This window comes from Hylobates moloch, unplaced genomic scaffold (assembly GCF_009828535.3).
Source record: "Hylobates moloch isolate HMO894 unplaced genomic scaffold, HMol_V3 SCAFFOLD_5, whole genome shotgun sequence".
Classification (NCBI taxonomy): Eukaryota; Metazoa; Chordata; class Mammalia; order Primates; family Hylobatidae; genus Hylobates; species Hylobates moloch.
The window spans coordinates 102475470-102494926 of NW_026652280.1; positions in this window are offsets into that span (position 1 = coordinate 102475470).

Genomic DNA, 19457 nt, shown 5'->3' on the forward strand with positions numbered 1-19457 from the left:
TTTAGACATATTTTGGGTTGAATCTGAGCTCTAGTAACTTACTAATGGTATGAAAGCTACTTAGTTTCCATGAGCCTCAGATTCATTTTCTACTTCTAAAATGGAAAGGAGGAGGAGGAGGAAGAAGAGGGGAGATAACAGCAGGAGAAGAGAAGGAATTAGAAAATATTTTCTCCTACAGAGTGGGACAAAATCTTCACACTGGGAATCAAATATCAACATGAGGTCTGGAAGGGATAAACACCCAAACTATAGCAATGCCCTATTAAAGGTGGGCAGCTGCTAGTAAGGATGATGGAAGGTATGTTCAACTATGCTAGATTTTTTGATTTTAGAAGGAAAGCTGAATTTCTGGAATCTTAAATAAAATCTCCCTATTTTTAAATGCTAATGATTAATGACAATATTATGAAGGCAAAACATAAAGAGCTGTCCATCTTGACTCTGTGTGGCTCACAGAATGCTCATTTATTACTTCTGCCCTGCCCTGTGCTGCCTTTAAGGGCTACTCCACAGCACTACCTGCCTGGTGCTGCCTTCAAACACTGCTCTGCAGCACTGGCTGAGCACCTGCTGTGCAGCCATCCACTTGCTCAGCTCAGGATGAAGAGGGAGCAGGCACCCATGACCCAGCTGTGCATGTGGCTTATGGCCATAGAGTTATTGTGCTAATTAAATGAGAAAACTAATCTAAAATACTTAAAACTTAATTAGCCACTTCAGCAGAGTAAACAGACAACCCGCAGAGTGGGAGAAAATCTTCACAATTTATATATCCGACGAAGGCCTAATATCTAGAATCTATAAGGAACTCAAACAAATTAGCAAGAAAAAAACAAACAATCCCATCAAAAACTTGGCTGAGGACATGAATAGACAGTTCTCAAAAGAAGACATACAAATGGCCAGCAAACATGAAAAAATGCTCAACATCACTAATGACCAGGGAAATGACCACAAAACCACGATGTGATACCACCTTACTCCTGTAAGAATGGCCATAAAAACAAAAAAAAACAAAAAAAACAATAGATGTTGGCATGGATGCGGTTAAAAGGGAACACTTCTACACTCCTGGTCGGAATGTAAACTAGTACGGCCACTGTGGGAAACAGTGTGGAGATTCCTTAAAGAATTAAAAGTAGAACTACCATTTGATCCAGTAATCCCATTGTTGGGTGTCTACCCAGAGGAAAAGAAGTCATTATACGAACAAGATACTTGCTCATGCCTGTTTATAGCAGCTCAATTCGCAACTGAAAAAATATGAAACCAACCCAAATGCCCATCCATCAACAAGTGGATAAAGACACTGTAGTATATGTATATGATGGAATACTACTCAGCCATAAAAAGGAATGAACTAATGGCATTAGCAGCAACCTGGAGGGAATTGGGGACTATTATTCTAGGTGAAGTAACTCAGGAATGTAAAACCGAACATCATATGTTCTCACCCATAAGTGGAAGCTAAGGTATGATGATGCAAAGGCATAAGAATGATACAATGGACTTTGGGGACTCGGGGGAAAGGATGGGAAGGGGGTGAGGAATAAAAGACTACAATTTGGGTTCAATGTATACTGCTTGGGTGACGGGTGCACCAAAATCTCACAAATCATCACTAAAGAACTTACTCATGTAATCAAATACTTCCTATTTCCCAAAAACCTATGGAAATAAAAAATTTAAAAATATAATAAATAAATCTGACACCTCACAGTTAAAAAAAACTTAATTAGCCACTTAGCTGTCTGGACTTTATTTTCCTCATATGAGGATAAAAGTGATAATACTGACTTTACCAGGTTCTCACAAAGAAACAATCAGATAATGGGTATGAAGGTGCTTTGTAACTCACAGTACATATGCCAACTATGTGCATGGAATCTGTCCCAGGGGGATGTCTGCCCAACTCAACATTATTTTGGATTCCTAGTTCTGGATCCCATCACTCATTCCAGAGGGGTCTCCAGATACCATTTAAAACTTGAGTAGGATCATAGATATTCAGAATGTCATGGCAACAAGACCCCCCAGGAATTATCTCGTCCCACCTTGTCATTCTACAGATGAAGACTATAAATCTCAGAGACAGGAACCTATCTAGGGACCTGAAGCTAATTGCTGCCACGAAGGGACTAGATTTCAGGTAGCCCAAGTCCCAGATCAAGACTCTTTCCACTTCCACAGTGATTTTTCTGATCACACACTTTGGCCAAGGTGCTGTGAACTTGAATAGCCCTGGGACTATGTTCACTAAGAGGGTGGTCAGGAAAGCAGTGAACAATGAAAATTGAGAGCATAGATCAGCTGGCCTCAAGAGAATACAAATTATTGAATCCTAATGGCTATGTTTCTCTCACTCATCTCTTGATAGAATGTGCACTTTTTGAAGGGATAATCTCTGTCTTATTCATCTTTGTATCTCTGTATCCTGACATATAAGCCTGTTGATGGATAGATAGATAGATAGATGAGTGGAAGGAAGGGTATAAAATTAGGCTTGGTTCATGTATCGTTAATCACCAGAGAATGACTTGGCATTGTCTCATCTAGAGATCAGAGTACCGCAACCCTTGTTACTTTTTGTTTCTTGCATTTTATGAAGAGAAATGAAGGATAGGGGTGGGAGTAGAAAGACTCGGAAAGTTAAGTCTTAGAGATGACAATGAGGTTAGCTCTTAGAGTTTTCAACAATATTTTAGAGACTGACTGTTAAGCTAGAAGCAAATGATTTGACTCCTGAAATTCTTCCTTCTCTTGTGTGTAAGGCTCTAGAATTAAAAAGTTGTCATTGCTTAAATAACTGGAACAAGTAATGAGATTGTCTAAAGCCAGGGTTAAATATGGGGTATTCTCTTTTTCTCCAGTGAAGTTTAGAACTCTTTCAAAGGGCATTCTAATTTGGTGATTTATTCAAACTAAATAATTTCTTTACCTAGGCATCAGTGTGGCCTTTTAATCTCTGTGATTATTTATATATTTATAGGTGTTTCGATTTTGGCTCAACCAACTCAATGTGGACAAAAATAAGTTTTCATCTCCTCCTACACATTTTCTTTTTCCAAGGTCCAGTTCCTGACAATGATCCATTCACACCATTTTTCATTCACCCTGGATGCTGGTTCCACCTTAACTTAACATAGAGTCACCACACTATTCATTCTGCTTTGTACTTGCTTTCAAATACACCCCTACTGTTCCCCTCTCTGCCCCTGCTGCATCTCAGGTCTTCATGACTTCCTACATGGTGCAATGATCTCTTAACTGTTTTTTTCTGAGTCAGTCTTTTCTTCTTTCGTTTAACTTACAAATAGCCACAAGAGTGATCATCCTAAAAATTAAATAAAATTAAAAACAAAGCTGATTATGTTATTCCCTTTGCTTCCCATTGTCTAGTGGAAAATGTTCAAACTCCTAAGCAAGACATACAAATCCTTTCATAAGCTGCCTCAGGTCTCCCCTTCCAGCTTTATGTCCTCTCATCATCACTAGCCCCCGACCCACCTACCACTCCAGAAAGCATCAAAGGTGGCATGCATAGTGGCTTTCATTCTCTATGCATGCCTTGATATTTCACTATGTCAGATCTTTCCAAATGCTTTTTCTTCTGCCTGAAATGCCCTTTCATCTCCTACCCACATGTGGAACTATTGTTCATCATCCGAGACAACTACAATATCACTTCCTTTGCAGTGTTCCCTGTCCCCTAAGCCATGACTCAACTCTGAGCTCCAGCAGCAATTCAGACACACCCCTCATTGAAGTGATCATGTGTTTTGTGATTATTTACATTCCTGTCTTCTACACCACCTGTACATTCCTCAGTGAAAATAAGTTTTGGTATGTAAATATTTGTATCCCAAAAGAGGTGTTGTGCTAATGCTTAGTGCTCATTTTACCTTGTTGATTAAGCATTTCATTTTCATTTTTACAAATATACACATACCCTTATACATGCTTATATGCATATAAGCCTAGCATATGTATATCTTATGTTGCATTTTATGGATTGATTCATTTTATTATCTATTGAAATACAAAAAACAAATACATGATAATATGTAAAGGTCATATTAAAAACCACAATGGTAGCAAAAGGATCAATGATGATATATATGGATGATATATTGTATATTGCAATATACAATATATATTATACACATAACTGTAGATAAAAGGATGTACTTTAGTAGAGTACATACATAGAGTACATAGGCAGAGACTATCTCCAGAGAGAAGTCATTAATTTTAGGGAAAGATATTGAGGCTATTTAGATAAATGGAGGTATTTAGAAATAATTAATATAGGTTGAAATACATGTGGCTAGAAATATAATAATATAAATCTAGGAATAAATGATAAGTATGTAGTGATTTATAAAATTGGTATGAACTATCAGAAGAGAGCTGAATATAAAGATATCCATAAAATTATTAACATACACTTAGAAACAATGGCATACAGGGCAAAAGATGAAGATGAAGTTACAAATTTAAATAAATACAGACGTGTAAGTGGAGCAAATTAGGAATGGGCAGATCACATGAAAGAGATCGTTAGGCACAGGAATAGCAGGATACGTTAATCAACAAAAAGATGGAGGCAACTTGGAAAGCACATATAAATCTGGAGATAATTCACTGAGGACTTGCTCTATTACTGTCATTTAACTAGGGAGTTGAATTATGTTAACTCTTAATTTGTCAAACAACCCTGCAGGGTACTTATAATTATCATTATTTATAAAAAATGAGAGAACAAAGGCTCAAAGATGAAGTAATCTGTTGTAGATAACAAGCTTGGAAACAGCAGAACCAGGATTTATAGCCAAATCATCTGGTGAGAGAGGCCTCTGAAAGTAGACATACAGTGAGGTGAAGTTATCTTGAGTTACAGATACAGAGATGCACTCAATGTTTTATTAACTATGAGATTATTTTCAGGAGTTATGAACCTTTGAGACCCTGGATTTTCATTTGAAGAGATTTAATGATATCTTGATCCTGAGAGCTAGGACATCCATACTTGCCGTCTGCTCCAAAGATAAGTGTTTTCAACAGATTCAAGAAGAATCTTTTCCCTTGTATAATTTCACAATCTTTCCATTTTAGTCTCCCTCTCATCACTGTAATAGACATATATGCCCTGGGACTCATCCCCGACGTGAAGGTGGTATTTGTCATCTGAGGTATCTTCCAATATTTCAGTATGAATGCTTAGTGCCTTGTGACTTCTACCTTCAAGCATTCAAGAAATCAGGGTTTTACCTGAGTGCTATTGAGCTTTCCTCCTTAAGCCCAGCTCTGGTAGATCAGACACATATCTAAACTGCATAGTACCTATGTGTCAAGTAGGGTAAAGGTGAAAAATAGTATCACAGGTTTTCATCATTTGACTGTTAAGTAGATTAAGAGACAAGAACACCCAAGAGCTGTATCAGGAAGAACAAAGTTGACTAGCCATGGTTACTTGTGCCTGTAATCCCAGCATTTTGGGAGGCCAAGGCGGGGGGATTGCTTGAGCGCAGGACTTCAAGACCAGCCTGGGAAATATTGGGAGACCCCCTTCTCTACAAAAAATAAAAACATTAGCCAAGTGCAGTGATGCACGCCTGTAGTCCTGGCTATTTGAGAGGCTGAGGTGGGAGAATCGCTTGAGCCTAGGAGCTCAAGGCTTCAGTGAGCTGTGATCACACCATGGCATTTCAGCCTGGGTGACAAAATTAGACTCTGTCTCAAAACCAACAAAAAAAAAGTAAAATAAAACAAAAAACAAATAAATAAAATAAAGAAGAATAAAATTAATACTAAGCAGAGAGGAGAGTTTCCCAATGCCGTCTGCAGCACCTTTAACAGGGGCATTAAAAGATTGAAGAGAAAGCACAATAAGGATAGTGATAGAGAACACCAAATAGATGCACAGGGAGAGAGAAGGAGAGGCTGGAGCTCAGAGTGTATAACCAGAGAATGTAGAGAAGCAAGGGAAGTAGAACTACGTATCTACTTCAACCCTTCTTCACATTTTGCAAATTTGATGTTGTCTCAGTTCAGTTAAAGGAAATATATGTACGTTTCATTGGCAGGATAAAAATGAGGGTAGGCAAGTTGTATTCCTGCTTATACAGATAATTTAAGTTTCTATACAGCTCACTATCTTACAATGCTCCTTTTACTTAAACAATAATATTTTAAGCCTAATGTGAAGCTAAATCAACCACTTGTTGAAATCATAGGAAACTCTCAGACCATCATCACATTTGGTGAATGGAGAGCCTTGCTTAATCACATGTTGAGTCTCAAAGAATGTTAGCAGTATTGCTGGGTTATCAATATCCAATGATCTAGAAAACAACAAAGGGGGCTCAATTATTGGCAAGGATACACCAAATGCCAAGAAGTCTTTGGTTACTTAGAAGCCTTAACCTACATCTAACTCCTCAAAGTTGCTCCCAGTGTAGGTTGGTGCTTCATTCACTTCCATTTCTCAAAATTCTTTCCTTTGTTAAGAACACTGTCTCCTCACTCACCCCATTCCCATTGTATGCCAAACTCCCGCCAATATTGTGGGACCTACTGGTATTGCATTTCTATGCTGATGTGTCTGTTTTCTACACTAGATAATGAACCTCTTGATGGCAAAAGACTGTGCCCAGAAGAAAGCTGGCTTCCTAAAAGTGCGCATTAAATGTTTGCTGAATGACATAATAAAATCAGTGATAAGCCCCAGAGGACAATGACAATAATTGGTTATTTGATAGATAATAGGAATGACTTCAGCAGGCATAAGTTGCTAGAAAAAAGGTGACTTTCATGCCTGTAATCCCAGCACTTTGGGAGGCTGAGGCGGGCATATCACCTGAGATCAGGAGTTTGAGACCAGCCTGACCAACATGGAGAAGCCCTGTCTCTACCAAAAATACAAAATTAGCTGGGCATGGTGGTACATGCCTGTAATCCCAGCTACTCAGGAGGCTGAGGCAGGAGAATCTCTTGAACCCAGGAGGAGAGGTTGCAATGGGCCGAGATTGTACCATTGCACTCCAGCCTGGGCAATGAGAGCGAAACTCCATCTCAAAAAAAAAAAAAAGACATTTCAGTTATTAAATAGAATGTAATGATATGGATTAACTTTTTATGTTTCAATTATTTGCTGTGAGTTTCAAAGAAAAACTGACTTTCAGTTTAGGATTTAACGCTTTATTAAATATATTTTTGCCTAAAGTTAATTTATTACTATAAAATTTATTAATTGATGATAAATATATTTTATTACAATAAAGAATACATTAGAAGTTATCTGGCCTCCAGCAAAATCACTTGAATTATCTGGGACTCAGTTGGTCTAAATAAATTCTAAAATTACTTCTGGTCCTAATATTAGGTTCAAATTAGAGAGACAAAAATTGAGTTAGAAAGAGAGAGAGAAAGAGAGAGGGAGAGAGAGAGAGAGAGCTATAGATTGAGGAAGAACAATGAAAAAAATAGACATAAAGCTGTGAAAATAGACTATCGTCATTAGACATGCATATAGAAAGATGAGAAGAGAGATTTGTGCAATAAGATTATATAGAGTTGCCTTTAAGAATATATAGATGAAATTAAGATAAAAATATATGATTTCTCACATCATACACAGAAAGTTACTCAAAATAGATTATATACCTAAATGTAAAAGCTAAAACTATAAAACTCTTAGAAGAAAACACAGGAGTAAATCTTCATGACATTGGGTTAAGCAATAGTTTTTTTTTTTTTTGAGACGGAGTCTCGCTCTGTCACCCAGGCTGGAGTTCAGTGGCGCAATCTCGGCTCACTGCAAGCTCCACCTCCCGGGTTCACGCCATTCTCCTGCCTCAGCCTCTCCGAGTAGCTGGGACTACAGGCGCCCGCCACCACGCCCGGCTAATTTTTTATATTTTTTTTTAGTAGAGACGGGGTTTCACCGTGGTCTCGATCTCCTGACCTCGTGATTCGCCCGCCTCGGCCTCCCAAAGTGCTGGGATTACAAGCGTGAGCCACCGCGCCCGGCCTAAGCAATAGTTTTTTAACTACAATACCAAAAACATAAATGACAAATAAAAAAATAGAAAAATTGAATTTAATAAAATTAAAAACTTTCAAGTTGCAAATGATACCATTAAAAATTGAAAAGATGACCCACATAATAAGAGAAAATATTTGCAACTCATATATCTATGAAGTGCCTTTTATCTAGAGTATGTAAAAACTCTTGAGATTCAATAATAAGAACATAATACAATTTAAAAATGGGCAATGGATGTGAATAGACAGTTCTCCAAAAAAGATATACAAACAGCCAACAAGCACACGCAAAGTTGCTCAACATCATCGGTCATTAAGGAAATACAAATTAAAACCACAATGACATACCACTTCATACCCACTAGCATTATTATAGTCAGAAAAATAGACAAGAACAGGTGTTGGGGAGGATGTGGAGAAATTGGAACCACTAATACACTGCTGTGGGGATGGACATGGTGCAGTCACTGTGGAAAACAATTTGTCAGTTCCTCACATAGTAAAACATAGAGTAGTATATGATTCATTAATCCCACTCCTAGCAAAAATGCAAATTCCATGCAAGCAAAATGAAAACATATATCCACTTAAAAACTTGTACATGAATGTTTCAAAGCAGCACTATGCACAATAGCCAAAATGTGAAAACAACCTATGCATCCATCAACTGATGAATGGATAAACACAACATGGTTAACCTATATGAGGGAATATTAATTCACCATAAAGAAGAATAAAATTCTGTTACACGCTCCAACGTGGCTGAACCTTGAGAATGTTATGCTCAGTGAAGGAAGTCAGTCACAAAAGATCACATACTGTATGATCCCATTTATAAAAAATATCCAGAATAGGTAAATATGTAGAGATGGAAAATAGGACTTGGGGGAGTGGGGTGTGACTACTTTGGCTACAGGATTTCTTGGGGTGAGGAAAATATTCTAAAATTAGATTGTAGTGATGATAACACAGCTCTGAGAATACACTAAAAACATTGAGTTGTATACTTTAAACTGATATGTGAATTATCTCAATAAAGATTATATATGTGTGTATACATATGTGCATATACATATATGTTGTATGCATAAGTACATATATATCTACACACACACATATATACACACGTCTGTGGGAATATATCTATAAATCTTGGTGAAACCTAAATTACATTTATGAACCATAGAATCACAAACTCCTTGAGATCCAACCTCTCTGCCATACACAATTCCCTCTAAAAGATGGGATAAGCCTCTGTTTGAACCTCAGTTAGAAATCTTTCCCAGTCGTGCTGGGGATACTAATCACCTACATTGACATGTTCACAAGAGGTCAACCCATAATCCAGGAAAACTGTGTATTTCCTTTGGTGATTACTACATTTTAAAGGTCTTCCCTATTAATAGTCATTATCTCACACACTCTGCCTGGAATAGAAAAGATCTTAGTTAATATTTACAGATCACCTACCAGGTTCCTCACATTGGATTAAGAATAGTCACCATCATTTACTCCACAAGCACTCCCTGAGCACGTATTCACTGCATCTTCCCCAGGGATCTTACAGTCTAATCAGGAAAGCACAAAGATACACAGACAAGGCACTACCTTCCAAAGACTTTGCCATCCACTCTGGAGAAACAGCCAACCATGTCAAGCAGTGAGTGACAGGATGGGCTGTGAATCTCCAATTATGAAGTTGGGTAGCCCACAGCACAAAAAGGCCAATGTGTGGGGCAGGATTTCCAGATTTAGCAAATAAAAATACAATATTCAGATAAATTTGAATTTTAGGTAGACTACAAAATTTTTTAGTATATATGTGTCCATGGGACACGAAGAGTTAAGAAAGATATTTCAATACTAATAATGATGAAAGGATGATGGTGATAATGGTGAGGATACTGATTCAATCATTCATTCATTCATGCAAGTATTCACTCAACAAATATTTATTAAGCATTTACTAAGTAAGAAGCACCATGCTATGCCCTGTGGAGACAGTGGTAAGATATGCAAACTATTAAACACAATTCCAGTGCTGAATGAGCTTTTGGTCAGCAGGACAAACCCAAGGGTCACAGAGACAAATAGTCAATGATAACCTTGATCAATATTTGACAGGAGAGGTCCACAGAGCAGCAAAAGCTCCCTAGGGACAGGTGCACAGAACAGGGGAGAGCTAACTGGGCCAGGGAGGGCTTTCCTGAATAAGCAGCTATGGGGCTGAGATCTGAAGGATAAGTAGGAGCAAAAGAGTGGGAAGAGCATGCTAGAAAGGGAACTCCATGTGCAAGAGGAGTGTGTGGGGGGCAGGAGGGATCATGGCACCTTCACAAAACTGAAAGAGTGTGGTAACAGCAGGCGGAAGGGGCTAGTTGGTGCCTGGTTTTAAGAACCAGGTCTATGTCCTTAGACTGATAGCAAGTATTTTAGGTAGAGATGTGATAGGACCAGTCTCCAGGTGCCCTGTGAGGGATGGTGTTGGGAAGTTGAGCGGAAGCAGAGAGACAGGGATGGAGACTATTTGTTTCAACACAGGAAATGAATCGTTGACCCTATACTAGCACTAGGGATCATCAGACATAATACTCTCTTGTTTGAATCTCAAGAAGCGAAAACCGCAGTTAGGAGGCTGAGTGGCCCAAGGAAACAGCAAAGTCTCCAAGTCAGACACATCTGTGCTTACCCTGTTGTTTTCCTCCAGCAAACTGTGTGTCACACCAAGTCACGTGTTCTCTCTCAGCCTTTTTAATTTCATCATACATACAATGTAAACAATAGCTGCCTCATAGGTGGTTGTAAAGGCCAAAGAAAAGATATGTGAAGAGTCAAGCCATGAACAAGCCTTCAATAAAGGTAATTATCATTATTGCCATTATATTATTATTATTGCTTAATCATAGCCATTTTTGTTACATCATGATGCCACCTAGTGGAAAAATAATCATTTCCGAAACAGCTTACAATGAGCCAGAATTATTTGGAGTGTGAAATCACATAGGCTGATCATGTGACATGAGGTGTGATTGAAAGGGAAACAGACTGGAGCTTCAGGCTAAGGTTCCAGCTCTCATATGTACTCTCCAGGTGGGCACTCTGCATCTCTGTCTTCATCTCTCAATTCTGTTGGTTTTGTTTTTCTTGTTTATTTATCAAAGAATGCTATAAAAATAAAACGGAATAAATACTACAATTTTCTCTAAATTAATATGTCAACATAAGCATAGCAGTGTCTTCCCCTAGACACATGTGGCATTTCTAGTCCCTAACCCTGGGACTGGCAGAAGGGAAGCAGGTACTACTTCCAGATTACATGATGAGGTCACTCTGAGGTTGTCTGGACAAAGCAGTGTGTTTTCCGGGATGTCTGGAGACTGAGTTGGGCCACCTTCCCTGGAAAACACTAATCAGCTTGGAGGAGTGGGTTACTGGGGAGGCAGTGTGTGTGTGTGAGGATCAAAAACAAGGAGCAGGTGGTACTGGAAGAAGAAATTTTGTGTGATTTAGGATCTGATGTTCCACAGAGGGGTTTTGCAGGGGCATGGGGTTAGGAGCTCGGGGAGTTTGTACAGAACACAGGGTTGAGTCCTCTGAGAGGAGTTTGTCTTAGCATCTCTAGCACCACAAGAGAAGAAAGAATGTGAGGGGGCAAAAGCTCAGAAAGGGAGGTCCATGTTTAGTTGGGTCCTCCCATCACTGCTCCTCTGCAGAAAGGGCCCAGGTCAGCAGCAGCCCCTAGAGCTGTGGCAGCAGCCAGAGCCAGAGCCCTTAGTGGGCTCACACTCAATCTAGGTCTGGTGTCAGTGGAAGAGACGGCCTGTGGTGGCTCAGTCAGCAGTCACCAATCGGGGCTGCAGCGGCCCCCAGAGCTAGGGCCACAGCAGCCCCCAGAGCTGACACTGCAGCAGAAAAAGACTGGAGGGACACATGGGGCTGGGCACTGGGGTGCCTCACTCAGAAGTGAGGCATTTGGAGGGCACTTGAAAAGGGGCTGGCACTGCTGCTGGTTTTAATGGCAAGACATGTTGGGAAAGGTTCAGTCAACCTGAAAGAAAAAAAAGAAATCAGTGCACAATATCAAGAACTATTATTTTTTCTCCCGGATTTCATAGAAACCTACCCCCTACAAAAAGCTGGTTCATGAACCAACTTCTACAAAAGAATTTGGAAACTGACTTAGAGGAAAGTAAGCCTAATAAATACTCTCCCTGTCTTCAGTCCACTTTGCCTCAACTGAGGTATTCTGGCCTTCTCCCTCCATGCCCTTCAAAGTCAGCCCTACATAAGCCTTCTTGTCCCCAAGGGAAACAAGGTAGTTTAGTCATCTTCTGACTCCTAAACTCAGGGATTTCTGGTGGGAGGATGACATATCCAAGAACATTCATTTTCCAGTAAATAAATTGGAAAGAAGTACTACTAAAAACCACAATGCCTGTAGGTTTCAGCATCCTTCCCCTCCTCCCTGGCCCCCAGTGATGACTTCGTCTTTGCCTGCCTTCTTCTGTCTCTCTTTTCACACAGTCCTATTACCCCTGGAGCCGTCTTTGCCAAGCACTTACATGGCTCAGTGGAGGATGCAGGAGCTGTCAGTAATAATTGACAAGGTAAGGACTGAGAAGCCCTGCACTAGAGCCCTTCTGTCCTGGGCCTGGTGTCTCCCTGGGAGTGAGGCACAGCCTGTGTATGCAGAACAGTCACTTTCACAACTTGGGAGCAGGATGACTCTTGTCACACTCCTAGCCCTGAGGCTCCAGGATCTCCCTGGACAGAGGCCAAGAGGAATCCCAGGAACCAGAGATGGCCCAGGTATCTGCTCCACAGGCCTGCTGTGAGCCAGCCATTCCACCTTCATGCATTCACTCGTTCATTAATTCTGTAAATATGTATTATCTGTCTTGGGCTTTGGTTTTGTAAGATGCTCTTGTCATAAATATGAGCCAAGTTGCCTTGAGGACATAAATGTAAACAATGCACTGTGAAACATTCTATTGCGTGCTGTAAGAGGGCAACGTGACCCAGCGATGGGCTCCTAAAAACTTTTAACACCAGGACAATGTCATGTCCATTTGTATGTCTTTCTGCTCTTGCACATGGATAGCATGTTGAAGGCAGAATCTAGACCAGACTTTATTCATCTTCATGTCTCTAGGAATAACCATAAACACAGAGGGTAGCCTTGAAGAATAAATGAGTTAAAGGTTGACTGACTGAATAAAAGAACAAATGATTGGCTGCTTTATAGACACATGGGCAGAAGATGTGCATTAGGATAACATTCTTTGGGCTTCAGAAGTGCCCTGAAGACCGGCACACACTAGGTTAAATGAGACATGACCCTTGGATGTGATTATCTGTCGATGCCTCCGTAATATTCCATTAACAGTCCTACAGGGATACCATTCAGATGGGACATGAGGATGTACAAGCAGGTCAAGAAAGGGAGTGAAGCTCAAGTCACTGATTAGGGAAGAAAATCCAAGGGGCAGTGAAGCAGGGACTAGGAGACAGCCTAAGGCATTATACGGTCATGGTGGGACAGTGCTATGAGAAGCTGTGGGGGTGTAGAGGGGGAAGTAACAAATGCTGCCATTTGGTCACAGGAGATTCCATTGGACTTTGCTTTAAGGGAGGGTACAAGGGTAGAGAATACTGTGATACGTGAAAATCCATATTCTTGCCTTATTGATACATCTGAAGCTGGAGACAAAATGACTTAATTTGACAGATAATTTGTTCCACCTTGGCAGAGGCACTCTACTAAGTATTCAATATACAGGGATAATTATTCCTTTCTGGAAGGATTCACAGGCCAGTGTGGAAGACAGAGAATACACAGGTAATTTCTGTTAGATAAGCCCTGAGAGCCACTGGAGTGTGGAGGGTGCATAACTCTGCCTGGAGCATGACATAAGGACCTGGCTGATGTCAGGAGCAAGGAGGAGGGCACCACAGTCATTAGGACCAAAGAGGTCCCAGGAGCCCAGGCTTTCATAGTTAGAAGGCATGAACACTGCATAGAATGGTCAGCATTAGCCAAAGAGAAGGCAAATATTAAGGAAAAGTGGTGCATTGTTATGAAAGATAGAGAAAATTCTATGAAGCAGATGATCTCCATTGTCAAATGTTCCAGTAAGCCCACTCCATTTGGCTGTTTGGACATTAATTGTGACCTCAGAGAGTCTGATTTCAGAGAAGTAGAGCAAAAGTCATGATTTAATCTTTCTGTCAATGAATGGGCTTACACGATACAAAATCAAGAGTTAGAAGACAACTTTATAAGGACTTAGAAAGGACGAATATGAGAAAACCACCCCTGAGAATTAAGAAAACAAAAATCTATTGGGACACAAAGCAGTATTCAATTGAGTGTCAAAAATGTGGAACTTACTGAAAGAATTTCAGATGTTTACAAAGGAAGTGAATAATAGGGCTGGACCAGTTAAGGGAGGTTTGCTCAAAGGATCAAGGTCACTGATGGGAGTGGCCGTGATCACAGTGATGACGTTCTTGTTAGTGATGAAGGTAAATTTAACCATGATGGTGATGGCAAAAGAGCTTCACTGCATGAAATAAATGTATTCCTGAGGGCTTTGTGTTACAATGATGGCCATGGTATTATAAAAAATATGTATTTGGACTTTGTCCCTAGTTCCTGACGCACAGCTCCTAAAACCCTTGGCAGGGAAACCCTTTTTGTTTCTCATAACAAGCCTCTTTAGGCCACACCTGAGTTTATGCTAATGAGATGACTTGTGATGGACCCCCTAGATAGCTTCAAGATTGAGGGTTGGTCACCAGAAAGGCCAAACACATGATTAGAGAGTAGGAACTTTCAGCCTCACCAATAGCTGGTGATTTACTCAATCATGCCTACATATGGGACCTCCATGAACACCCCTGAAGGACAGGTTCCATAAGCTTCTGGCTACCAACCTAGAACATACTAATTTTCTGGAAGTAAAGTGTTCCCAGAGAGGACTTAGAAGCTCTGTGCCTCATATCCATACATACATTGCCTTATGCATCCCTTCCATTTGACTGCTACTGAGGTTCATTTGTTTTACAATAAACCAGTAATCATAGATAAAACACTTTTCTGAGTTCTATGAGTCAGTCTAGCAAATTATTGAGCCTGAGGAGGGGGTCATGGGAATCTCTGAGTTTGTAGTCATTTGGGCACCCCACCTGCAACTGGCATCTGAAGTGGGGGCACTCTTGTGAGACTGACTTCTTAACCTGGGGTGTCTGTGCTAGCTCTGGGAGTTAGTGTCAGAATTGATTTGAACTGTTGGACACTCAGTTGGTGTTGAAGAATGCAGAATTAGTGCAGAAAACAACCATGCATTCGATGTTGAAAGAAAACCATCCAGCTATCCTAAACTCATTTCATCCTCACAACAGCCCTATAGTTAAGGCAACAATTTTAGTCCTCTTTTTACAAAGTCTATACTAAAGCACAGAGAAGTTAATAACTTACTTCAAGGTCACACAACCAGAATTTTATTGAGATAATATATAGATTTCTAATTCATTTGTATCACCAATGAAAAATCATTCTCAATGATGTCATAAAACACCTAAAATGACCTGTGTAAGTAAAAATAATTATTCATTTATATAAAAATATTCTTAGGCAGTGGCCTGAGTGTCATTTGGTTTAATGAAATTTCAGCCTCTTCTTGGCCTAAGCACACCCACGGAGACAGAACTAACCATACAGAAAGATGCCCAAAGCACAGGCAGAGCCTGAGAAGTCCTGCAGTGAGGAGACACAGCTAGAATTACAGCCATAATGACAACTGTTTGATATCACTTTATATCTCCCTTGCAATGCAAATAAAATCTCCTTCTTCTGGAAGAGAAGCCTGTGGTTATTTATTTATTTATTAGGAAGGCTTAAGCAACATTGCTCCCAGGGAGAAGAAGAGCTCTATCACCATGGGTCAAAGACTTTGTTAAGGACTGCAGGCTGCTGTCCTATGTTTCTCCCATAGGGGCTTCTTGGCTCTCCTCTTGGGGCATCTTCATAAGGAGCTGACATATAAGCTGTGTGTCTGGTGCTTGTCCCCTTCAGATATTCTCAGTTATGTCCAGTGGGACCTCTAAATCTCCAAGCGAGAGCATATAACACAGCACAGGAGTTGATCACATTGTGGTCACTAGGGTTCCCAATATTTCTCTGATTTTTTAATGAGAGGAATATGATTAAGTGGAAAAGTATTGAACTCCAAATATTCCCTGGGGAGCAGCAATGAGTCACAAAGAACACCCAGAGATCCTGACACTGGAGCAATAGAGGATGCAAGGTCTGGGACTGACGAGTTTAAACTTGCATTTTGGAAATGTTATGAAGGTTGCATTGTGAAGAGCAGATTGGAAAAATGTAGGACTAGGCCAGGACTAGGACAGTTAAGACTTGGACTCAGATAGTAACAACGAAGATGGAGAAAAGTAGAGGGATATAAGACATAGCATCAGTAGCATTTGGTGTTTGATTGTTTAGATTAGGGATGGGTTACAAGACATTAAAAAAAAAAATAGGGTGTTTTTGAGTTCAAAAACGAGCAGATAATGATGCTATTTACTAAGTTGGAAATCAACAGGAGGTTTGTTGAATGGGGGGCTGGGTGTTGAATTTCATTTTGTAAGCTTTGAATTTGAGATTAGAACGGAATCTTTGGTGAAATCCAACAGACAGCTAAATATATCAATCAGGAGCTCAGGAAACACACACGGACTTCATATGTTGACTTGGAAGTCACTCAGCAAAAAATAGCTCTTGAGAATCCACAGTAAGCCCATTCTAGGTACTGGAGAAACAGCAGCTGGCAAGAGGAGAGCAAGGTCCCTCATCTCATGAAGTTTATGTTAAAGTGGAGAGAGCTGAACAAAGGAAAAGTAAATAAATAAAAGACCATTTGTCAGTGATAAAATAAAGCCAAGTGAAGTGATTGAGAGTGACACAGGGCTATTTTAATTTAAATGATCACTGAGGCCTCTCTGAGAAGGTGCTCCTTGGCCATCAACATGGTGATGTTAACTGATGCCAGGGAGTAGAAGAGATTGCCCAGGAGAAAGAGGGAAAAGAGAAGACACGGGGCAGGTGGCGAAAGGCTCAGACACTGACAGGGACCTAGTCTTGCTCTTACTGTGTGAACTTGGGGAAATTATTTAACTTCTGAATCTCAATTACCTAATCTATAAAATTAATAGAGGATCAAAATAATATAGAGAGTTGTGAGAATTAGCAAAGTAGACATTGTATGCTAATGCATATAACACACTGTTTGAAAAAAAAAAATAGGACCTTAGATGTTTAGTATTGGAGAAATAAGAATATTTGGACCAGGACACATGGTTATCACTGCTCCAGGCATGATCTCCTTAATTGCTAAGTTGGTTGATCTACCAATATGTGGATTCACTCATTCGTTTGAAAATTTTAACAACGTACAAAGAACAGAAATCCACCAAAATGAAAGCCAGGATCTTGACAATAACCTACCTCCAACCACATGGCCCAGCTCCCCCTCCCACCCCCTGCTCCTCTCTACCCAAAGGATGGGTGATTCTAAAACAAGGTTTCATCCATACCTTTCTTTTCATACAGTTTATTTGTAACCATATGTATACCAAGCCTAAAAGAATATGCTTTGCTGTTTTGAAATTTATGAATAGGCTATTATGTTGTAGATAATCTTTTTGGAATTTCTTTTTTCATTTACTCATATATTGTTTTGTGTTGATTTAGTTCATTCATTTTGAATTTAGAATCTCAGCACACTGAGTGACTATCTAATAATGAACCATGTACCTTTCATGTAGGAGGCATTTGGCTTGTCCCCAGATTTTACTATTTTGAGGAGTGCTAGCAGTTTTAAATTTTTCACTTCATATCAGCTGTTAGAAATATTATCATGGTTGTTATATTGAGAAAAGTATAGCAGGATAATAGATATAACACCAGAGAAAATGCACAAGCACCCAGAAGAGAATGGGCGCCCCAACTGGCAACTAGAAAGCCAAACTGAATCTGACTGCAGGAAAGGTCAACCCAGAGTTTTCTACCACACCCTGTGAAGGGAGACTGGCCACATGGCCTGCACTCTTGAGCCAGCCTTCTGCCCCCAGCCAACAGGGCTGGGCCCCACATAGCTAACACTGACCTATGGGGGGATACAGTGAGAGGCTGGTGAGGCTTAGTAGGGAGGAATTTATTATGTTGAAGAAGAGTGAGCCTGCCCATCTGGAGTAATACTCAGAACCTTCCTCATGAAGGTTTCAGCATCTCAGAGTCCAGGACCAGGAAGACAAGAAAAGGAGGGAGGAGCAGCAGCAGGGCTGGGTAGGTCTTCCACGTCTTACTTCCTCCAGTACTGCTTGTATGAGGTCTTCATGGCCCAGGTCAGCAGCAGCCCCAGAGCAGCAGCAGGAGCCCCCAGAGCTGTGGCAGCAGCCAGAGCCCCCAGACAGCTGGCTGCTGCCACTGCCACAGCAGTTAGAGCTCTGAGGTTAGTGTCAAAGGGACCAGTGGGGCTTGTGGTGGCTCAAGCAGCAGCCACCACCTACAGAGTTGCAGCAGCCCCCAGAGCTGGAAACACAGCAGCCCCTGCAGCTAACATTGCAGCAGGAAGAGACTGGAGGTGGGCATGAGGCTGGGCACTTAGGGGGACATTTTGGGGGACACTTGGGAGGACACTTAGAAGTACACTTGGGAGGGCATTTGGAGATACACTTGGGAGGAGGCTGGCACTGCTGTTGGCTCTGCTGGCAGGACATTTAGAGAGGAAGTCAGGAAACCTAAGGAGAAATTTCATAAGCCATTAGCACAAATGTCAGGCAGATATGTATGTTGTAGACAATGAATTTTATTGAATCCTCACTCCCAAACAAGGTATTTTGTGAAAATGATCCATAAATTGAATTTGGAAACTGATATGAAATGAAATTGAGTGCAAGAAAAGCTTTCCGTCTTGTGTTTCTTTCTTTGTTTTTTCCCCAGTGAAAAATGCTGACCATCTTTCTACATGCGCTCCAAAATCAACCCCATAGAAGGCTTCCTAACTTGGAAACACAGCTGGCCACATGTTTCAAAACAATCCTTTAATGGATCAATCATTCTTCTGCAAGTCAGATGGGTGTCTCTGAGAACATTTTTTGGAAGAGGATTAGAAGGAAAGAGATCAGAGGCGTAAACTTGAGCCCCTCAATTCCTGTGACTACTCTTGCTTTGTTCCTTCTCCTCTTCCTCTACCCCACTGTTCATGATGCATTTCTTCTTGTTACTCTCCTTCCCTAAGTTAGACATTCACAGCCCCATGGTCTGCTTCTGGCACATATTTAGCAAACCAAGAGAAGTGGAGGGAGGTTGTCACTAACAAGGATACATAAAAACAAGCCCAGAC